General features: G+C 34.5%; 1 pseudogene; it reads right to left on the bottom strand.

The window, feature by feature from the left end:
• Positions 1 to 1782: 1782 nt before the first annotated feature.
• On the bottom strand, positions 1783 to 4293 carry LOC146938413 (disease resistance protein RPM1-like; annotated as a pseudogene).
• Between the last annotated feature and the right edge of the window lie 5584 nt (positions 4294 to 9877).

Below are 9877 nucleotides of genomic sequence, written 5' to 3'. Positions count from 1 at the left end.
GGAATTTGTTGGATATGATCTCTAGGGATATATGGAACAGTAGGAACCCATGCTTACTATGCGAAGGTTCCTTGATGAGTCTAGAAAGAGTTGCTGATGTGACTAAAGACCATAATGCTTCCTTTCAGATCGAGGATTCAAGTGCAGCTACAACTCTCTCTACATGGATCAATCAACTCGAGGGAAGGTTCCATCAAGTCTAATATGGACTCTGAAACTTTTGCTGCAGAACAGAAAACTGGAATTGGAATCTGTTTTAGAGGCAGCCTAATGAATTTATTTGTGTTTGGACATCATGGACAACCTCCCACATCGACATAGCTGAAGGCGAGACACATGCTATCCTCAGCTTTCTTCAACTAGCTCGTGAATCTGGTTTCTTTAATGTGTAAATCGAGTCTGATCGTAAGATTTTTTACAATGCTATCATCAAGGATTCGAGGGTTTTCACCAATGAGTTAGGCTTGACTGTATCACAATGTCCCAGGCATTAGTACGGCCTATTCATTGACTGCTGAAAATCAATATGGTCGGACAGTTGGTTTTGGCTTGTTATCATGGTTTTTTTATTTTCTCCTTTGTTTTCTATCAGGGCAGTTTCATGGTTAAATTATCTAGTTTTCTATGTTATCATTAAATTATCTTTTAAATTGCAAAATGGCAATTAGGTTCATCACTCCATTTTGTATTTGCAAGGATTTAGATGACATTAAATTGGTAATATCAGAGATGCATTAGAAAATAAGTAAATAATGTCATAGATGCATAAATAATAGATGCATAAATAATAGACCAAGACAAGGGGGTGAACTTTAATAACATTTTGCAATGATTTTGGAATATTAATAATGTGGAGATTTAGTTTGATACAATCATTTTGACAGAAAATTGATAAAATCTTAATATTTAGTGAACAATTAGAATGTTTAATTTTAGGCAGAGAAAATCAGCAATAAAGCTTAAAGAAAAGAAATCACATTAAGCTTACATTTCCTCTCCAAGTTCAATCGAAAATAAAGTCTTACAATCCATAAAAGAGAAACAAACTTTCACAACATAACATATTGCATACATTACACACCACACACAGGGTGAATTAATCAAAAGCAAAATGCCTTGAATCACTCACTTATTTAGAAGTTTCATATACTTATATCAAAGAAAAACAACTCCACACAATGCCAAAGCAGAAATTGAAAGTTACAAATTAAAAACCATTATTGTGAAAAGCCACGCCTTGAGAATCTGAACTTCTTAGAACTTGAAGTCTTTATACCTACCAATTCAGAACACAACATTAGTATTGATAATGAAAAAATTGCAACAAAATAGCTCCCAATGTTTCTTATTGTTATCAGACATTTTTAGCCTCAATTTTTAATTGAGAGATTTAGAATAAAATGATAAGCAAAACATTTACAAGAAAAAGGAGATGCAAAACTAAATTGGCTATTTTTTTTACTTTTTACTTTAAATAAAGAGATTTAACACTAACAAAACATAATTAAAGAATATACATTAATATTTTTTTTTTATTTCGAAAATATATCTAATAGTTTCAAACATTTTTAAAATACTAGAACATTATTTTCAGTGCTTTTGAAAAGATTGTCTTCCAGCTTCTTTCTATATTAGCAATTTAAAACAAATAAATTTTAAAAATGAAATCTGGATATATTTTTAAAAAATAAATGAACTCATTGACATTTGCAATTTTTTTTTATGAGTTACAGTAAATTCTCATGTATTATATATAGGAAAAAGAAAAACATACCTTCTGGTTTATAAATTTTTATCCTTGACAAATTTTGAAAACGGAGCAATGTTTTCCTCAAATTCAGTTGGCATGAAATGAGTATTGAGAACATCAAGATTCGCCAAGTAGTTGATGCCAGAGGGTGCCGTCTTGAGGTTGGGGATATTCATGAATGTGAGCTCCTTTAATGATTTCAGTGCACCTTGTTCAATAATGATGGATTCCAAGTTATACAAACATCTGAGGCCTAGTTCCTTGAGATTCTGAAACCCAACCTGTTGAAAATGCAAGCATTTACCTTCATATGAATGAATTGCCAGATTGAGAACCAACAGATTTGGTAAGTTTTGTATTGATTCTAATGGATGTTCGGTTAACTGGGAGTATGACATGCTCAACATGACAAGGTTCTCGAGCTTTGGAATCCATTTTGAGAAGTTGTTTAACTTTGCTTGTAGGCGAAGCTTTTGAATTTTAACTGGGTCTGAACCAAAACTCAATTCTATGGCCGCATCCTTAGATTTTGTTTCGATGTATAGCTTCTCCAAGTGTGGCATCTCATTTATGGATGAGCATAGAGCAATTCCCTGTTCTTCCCTTACATCAAACAAGCTCAACTTCCTTAACTGTGTCAGTTTTCCTAGCTCTGTAATCAGCTCTATTCCATCCTCATCTATTTTCACTTCACCTAGTGTTTGTAGTGGTTTCATGCCTCCTACTTGACCCTTCAAATGAATCAAAGACATATTGGTACCAAGAAGATGCCGTAGCTTTGTAAGCTTACTAATCTCCTTTGGCAACTCATTTACATATGTTTGTCTAAGATCCAGGGTCTCCAAACTCTGAAGGTTACCAATGGATTTCGGAATACTTTGTATTTCGGTATTCTTGAAGCTTAAATACTTGAGGTTAATCTCCTAAATTTTAAGGAACATCAAGCGATCTAGCATTTTCGAAATCAATTACATTCAGTCGCTTGTATTTTGTTGGGATTCTCTTCACAAGATATTTAGGTAACTCTTCCTCTGTGAAAAAATGTAATGATCGAACATGTGAGCTTTCAATATTTTCTATTGAATCGAGGAAAGTGGTTGCTATTGATAGGTGCCGAATTATGCCGCTTGACAGATGCTGACAGTCTTCCGAAATAAACTTGGAAAAACATAAATCGTAAACTTTTTCTAGGATCAACGCATGTACAAGGTCATGAGCACAACAACCTTTAATTTCACCATTAATGTGGACAGAAAGTTCTTGCAACAAACTTCTAGTCACAAGCTCAGTTAAATATCTTTTTGCAACTTCTTCTAAAGTCTTTTCACTTTCCTCCTTCACAAACCCTTCCGCTATCCACTGTTGAATTAGTCTATTTGATTTGACTTCATAGTCTGGAGGATATATTGCAAAATACAACAGACACACTTTGAGATGTGAAGGCAAAGCTTCATAACTAGTATTTAAAATTTTTCTTATATGATGAAAATAAGAATTATTTCCAAAGTGTGAACTTAGATTGCGGCTAAATCTTTTCCATTCAAATACATTTTTTCCTATGTGAGATAAGGAACTACCAATGAGCACAAGTGCTAGCGGTAAACCATCACATTTACTAACAATTTCAGAAGTCATCTCTTCGAGATCTTTGGGATAATTTCCCTTGTAGTCAAATTGGAATGCCTTCATACGGAACAACTCCATAGACTCTTCAGGAGTTAAAGGTTTAATTTCAAGCACATGAACAAAAGAAGAACTTTTACATGCCCTAGCAACATCCATGTTCCTAGTAGTGATAAATACCCTACTTCCTTTTCTATTGTCAATCAAAACAAGTTGAATGTCATACCAAAACTTCCTATTCCATACGTTATCAAAGAAGACAACATACCTCTTTTTCTCCAAGTAATTTCTCACTTCATCAATTAATAAACTTCTATCCACTGCAAAAATACATGGAGGAGGAGTGTTTGACTCTTGATTGTAAAACTGGTCCAACAAATCCTTCAGCAACTCTTCAACCGTGTAAGATGGAGACACAGTGATCCATACGCAACAATCAAAGTGTCCACACACAACCTTGCTGTTAAAAACTTTCTTAGCAAGAGTGGTTTTTCCCACCCCTCCCATTCCTACCACAGAGATAACAGTGAGCTCTTCTTTTCCCTTTACCAACCAATCAATCAATTGAGCACTCTGATAATCAAAGCCAACCACAACATCATCATTGGTGGTCCTGTACTGTGGCTGAAAATTAGCAACTTGGTTTCTCCTTGTTCTGATGTAGATTGGATTTGCCCTCCAGCTTCTTTGATAATTTTATCACGGATTTCACGAAATTGTGAGTCAAGTTTCTTAAACATACACTTTATTTCATGACGACGGATGATATCTTTGATGAAGTCGAAAATTCCACAGGATGAAGAAGTTGCACATCCAGGAGGAGGACGGGGATCCTGCTGTTCTGTAAAGATCACATAATCATCAAGGACATCTTCCATCACAAAAGTTGCTTCTATCAGTTGCTTTACCCTCTTTTTCATTCCATCTGTGTCGTCTTCATCTACATAAACCAATATATCTCCATTAATAATGAGCTCTTTGATTTCAACTTTTTTTTTTTATGCCTTCGACTTCCATAAATCTCATCTTACTGCAAACTTTTATTAACAACTTTTATTAACAAAGGAGGAAATCGCGTTTTGAGCCTTTTTTTTTGTGTTGTATTGTATGGTCTCTTTACCCAAACATTTCTGCTCATTCTTAAAATACGAAAATTTCTTGAAAAAAAATAAAATAAAATCGGTTTTTGTTTGCCCTATTAGGGGGTAAATCAAAACAATTTTTTTTACAGGGGGTAAATCAAAAATAAAAATTACAGAGGGGAAAAACCGAAAATGGCGTGTATTATAGGGGTAAAGACCTATTAACCCTTTAATTTTCGATATCATGCATATTTTATTACTTAGTTTATTTTTTTTTGAAAGAATTACTTAGTTTATTTAATGATTTAGCTTTTACCTCATGCATGTTTTAGTTTATTTAGGCTTAAAAATTTTCGCATATTTATTTCTTGTCATTCTAATAGTGTGTATTTAGGAAATGGTGTAACATAATTCATGCATTTTATTTTTCTTGTTAGTTGCATTTTCTTGAGACTTTAGAGTGTATCTAGGAATGATGTAATCATATAAATGAGAATATGCACCGACACTATCACACTTTATTTTTATCGCTTTATGTCATAACCGTAATCGAGCCTGAAATGAATTAGAGACAAAATTATGACTAATTATTGGACTAATTATTTTTTAAAATCAAACCACTGTTAATTTTAGGTTCATTCCAAGCAATGTTTTAAAAACCGGACCGGACCGGCCGGTTCAACCGGGAACCGGACCGCATACCGGTCCAAACAGTCATAGAAAACCAGAAGAACACAGAACCGGAGAAAAACAGTAAAACCGGTGAAAACCGGATGTGTAATTGGAGAATCACTTGTTGATGAGATTCTAAGGTTGATGAGAGAAGAAATGTCATGGAAAATAGAAGAAGGAAAGTTTGTTTGAGTTAGAGAGGAAGTTTTGTTGACAGAAGTTAGAGCAATGAATGGCTGACGGCAATTAGGAATTAGGGTTTGAGACAAAGAAAATCTTGAAAGGGATATTTATAATTGGGCTTGCTTTTAGCAATATTACTTATTGGGCTCACTAAAATTTTAATTTCTACCTGCTAAAATGAACCTTTTCTTTTACTTTTCCTGCACCAAATAACATTTTGTTTTCTATTGAAGATAAATAATTATAAATTAATTAATTATCCGGTTCAACCGCGGTTCAGCCGATTGAACCTTGAACCGGTGAGACCTCCGGTTCAATGTCCGGTCTGGTTTTAAAAACATTGATTCCAAGGATTTGAGAATTTACTTTTGATCCAACATCCTTTGTAAATTTCTCCGTTTTATTTTATTACGTTAAGTCGAAGCGCTTAATTTTTTTTTAGCTCACTTTTAACTTAGAAAAATCATTTTAAAAAAACATTCAAATAAGCCAAACACCAAAAATATTTTCTTAAATATACCTTGGATTTTAACCCAACAGATTCCTTCTTCCTTTTATTTCTTAATCAAATTTTAATATGTCTTAAACCATACTTAGACTTGGTTTCTTTAATTAAATTCAATCAACCTCACTTCATTTTATTTCCATTATGCCTTCTCGGCCTCTTATCTCTTCTAAAAACATTTTCTAAACTTTAAAATAAACCTAACTCATTTACTCGCTTTTTAAGAGTGAACTACTTGATTTTGATCCCATTCTTGGGTGTTCGAACAAAATGTGTTTAACATTACCCTTTGAGTTTTGATGATAACAATGTATTAAAAATTGTCAATTGGATATGCTAATATTTGTTCAAGTGTGCAGGACCATAGACAAAAATTTAGTGTCTTTAAATACAGAGGTTCTGAAGAACAAATGAGAGCAATGGAAACTACAAAAAGGAAGCTTGTGTTGCAAGAAAACCTCTGCAGAAAAGAGGTTATTAAGACAAGAGGTTCTGAAGAAGCTGACGTCATCAGAAGCACTCTCCTCAGAAGCTGGTCACAAGAAGTTGACGTAATCAGAGGTTCTGAAGGTCATCAGAAGCTGAAGATCATCAGAAGCTATAAGAATGGAAGTTTCAAAGATTGTTCAAATGTTTTAATCACGCCTATCATTGCAAAAGTATAGAAGCCTAATGCAACGGCTAATTCAGAGGAATTTGGAAAGCATTGGATGCTTATTCTTTGGAGAACGTTGGAAAAGGACAATAGTACAAGTGTACAACCACTACCTTCACTACTCTGTTATGTGTCTGCAATAGTACAAGAACAACAGCTGTGACTACGTTGGTGATTCCTCTATACATGGAATTGATTTGAAAGTGTTCCTTCATAGGACAATAACCAAATCAAGCAACAGATCATTGGTGATTTGATCAAGCTTCAAACGACTCTTTTTGATGTGCTGACAATCAACAATGTCTCTTTCACACCTCTATATAAAGGAGTGAAGACTTGAATATTTTCAAGAGACTCACAACAATTTTACAAGTGCCAAAACTCTGCTGAAATTGTTCCACATTAAAGATCACTTAGAATTTCTTGTCAACTTTCGTATCTTAGAAATTCTAGAGTCTTAAGAGTCTATATCTGATTTGTATTGTGAACACAACTGATTGTATATCAAGTGTTCAACCTCAAACAAGTTTCATTTTAATTATGTTTGAATAGAAGTCTCTTGATGTTGTGCTTGAGCATAGGAAGTCTCTTGATTTATTTCTTGAGCATAGGAAATCTCTTGCAGTAGTTTCAAGTCCCTTGCTAGTTTTAGCAGTGAGCAGTTGTAATCAGATATTACATTTTAGTGAACTCTCTTTGGAAATGCAAGGGGGGCATGACTACTTTCGATTTGTGGAAGGAACCTTTATAATTGCTTGTGTCTTTCTTCTTTCTCTCTACTCTTTATTTATCCGCTGCATTTAGAATCTGGACATCACATCAGAAACTGAACTCTATCAGGTTCTGAACAGTGACTTCAGCTTTAGGAGAAAAGGAAACCTCAATTCAACCCCCCCCCCCCCCCCTTCTTGTGTTTTTCTCACCTTCAATGGGTATGTAGGCAATAGACTTAGGTCTTTCCAAATCAATAAAAAAATACCAAAAACATGCTTCTTCTTCCCCTATTCTTCACACTTAGACTTTTAGGCACTCATTTTCAAGTAAGCAATAACTTAGCACAAGATAATTAAAACAAGAGGTTCTTATGAAATTGCTCTTGAAGATTTTATTATATCTGGCATTGATAGAAGCAAAGTAGCTTCTATGATTTATGGCATTTACAAGAACAATGGTAGAGGGATTGGATTCACAGAAGGGAAACCTAATGGAATCAGTCTTAAAGCATGTTGTGAATGCATCAAGGAAGGATTGAAAACCTTCTTTGTACCTGAAGCTTCTAGTTCTAAGACTAAGAATATTTCAAAGTTAAAGAACTCTAAGTCTAAGGCAATGACCATCTCTGATTCTAAGACTTCAAAGATCAAGATTTTGAGGAGATCAGAACGTATACCTCAAAGTCTGATGAATCCAGAGTCTGGTATCTTAAAGTCTAAGTTTCAGAAGAAGAAAACAGTTGCTGCTTTGCTTCTTGGGAACCAAAACCAGAAGGTGTTAAACCTAAGGTATTGAGTGATCAGAAGCTATCAAACTTACAACACAAGGTACATGGAAAGAAGAGTAAAACTTCCAGTACTAACCTCAAAGGACCCATACAGATATGGGTACCTAAATCTGAAATTGTCAATGTTGCAGATATGCCTAAGAGCAAAGGAAAAGCAAGGTCATGGTACCTAGACAGCGGTTGCTCAAGACATATGACAGGAGAGAAGTCTATGTTCCTTACCCTCACAATGAAAGAAGGAGGAAATGTGAAATTTGGAGGCAACCAAGCTGGCAAGATTATTGGTATAGGAACTATTGGTATATCTCTATTAATAATGTATGGTTGGTAGATGGTCTTAAACATAACCTACTTAGTATCAACCAGTTTTGTGATAATGGTTATGATGTGATGTTTGATAAGACCAAATGCACGGTAGTTAACAAAAATGACAACTCCATAGTATTTAAAGGAAAGAGAATGGATAATGTCTATAAAATCAACTTCTCTGAACTGGTTGATCACAAGGTAGTTTGTTTTCTATCAGTGAATGATAAGAAATGGGTGTGGCATAGAAGGTTGGGACATGCTAACTAGAGATTAATCTCTAAGCTTAGTAAGTTACAACTTGTTAAAGGGCCACCAAACCTTGACTATCAGTCAGATTCACTTTGTAGTGCATGCCAGAAAGGGGAGATTGTAAAATCATCTTTTAAAACTAAAGACATTGTCTAAACCTCCTGACCCTTAGAATTACTCCATATTAATTTATTTGGACCAGTTAACACTACATCTTTATATGGAAGTAAATATGGATTAGTCATTGTTGATGATTACAGCAGATGGACTTGGGTTAAATTCCTGAGAAGTAAGGATAATGCTTATGATGTATTCAGTAACTTCTGCACTCAAATACAGTCTGGAAAGGAAATGAAAATAAGTCATTTGAAGCTTTTTGTGAAAAACATAGAATCGTCCATGAATTCTCTTCTCCTAAAACTCAACAGCAAAATGGGGTTGTAGTGAGAAAGAATAGAACTTTACAAGAAATGGCAAAAACCATGTGTAACGCCCACTTTTTCATAATTAATATTTAAGTGATTTATGGCTTTTTATTAGAATATTATTATTATATATATTTATAATGGTAGAAGATATGTTAATAATATAAGTATTTTCTTAAGTGGGGGAGAAATATTGTTATTAGTAGAAATAATTAATTATTAGGGGAAAGTGTAAGTTGTGGTGAGAAGAGCAATTAGGGAAAGAATAAAAGTCTGTAATTGGGAGAGAAAATTAGAACGCGTACAACTGAGAAAAGAGGAGAGAAAGAAGAGAAGTCAAAGAGAACCTTAAAGAACGAAGAACGCGGCTGTTGGATTTCAGAAACATAATCTAAGGTAAGGGTGAGACTAACTCTCATTATTAACAAGTTTTGATTCATAGAAGTGGTCAATCGTTGTAGGTTTAAGGGATTGGGATTAGGTCAAAAATCATTAAAAGAGGAAGAATTAAGTGAATTTTGATGTAGTTTGATGTAGACAGATGTTAATTAGTCATAGAAAACGTTTAGATGTTGATTAGTGATGAATTTGAGGCCTAGGTAGTGAGAATTCGAGTGCTGAGATGAGAGACAGAGCTGCGACAGAACCCTGTTCTGTCATCGCTCGCCATTGCGAGCGATTCAGCTCGCCGTTGCGAGTAAACCCCAACTCGCAATTGCGAGTAACCTTGCTCGCCGTTGCGAGTTTCCCCGTTCAGCTCGCCGTTGCGAGTAGAATAGCTCGCCGTTGAGAGCTAGTGCTGTACAGATCTGCTGTTGTGCGAAATTGTGTCTTTTCGCCCGTTTCTTTGATGAATTAGTTTCTGATGTTTATAATAATGATGATACTGCTAATTATGATGTTCCAGTGATGCTGTTTTGATG

This window comes from Medicago sativa, chromosome 3 (genome assembly GCF_051527215.1).
Source record: "Medicago sativa cultivar Bolivia chromosome 3, Bolivia_mono, whole genome shotgun sequence".
NCBI lineage: Eukaryota > Viridiplantae > Streptophyta > Magnoliopsida > Fabales > Fabaceae > Medicago > Medicago sativa.
The sequence above is the reverse complement of the archived record's forward strand: the minus strand, read 5'-3'. Positions and strand labels throughout refer to the sequence as shown.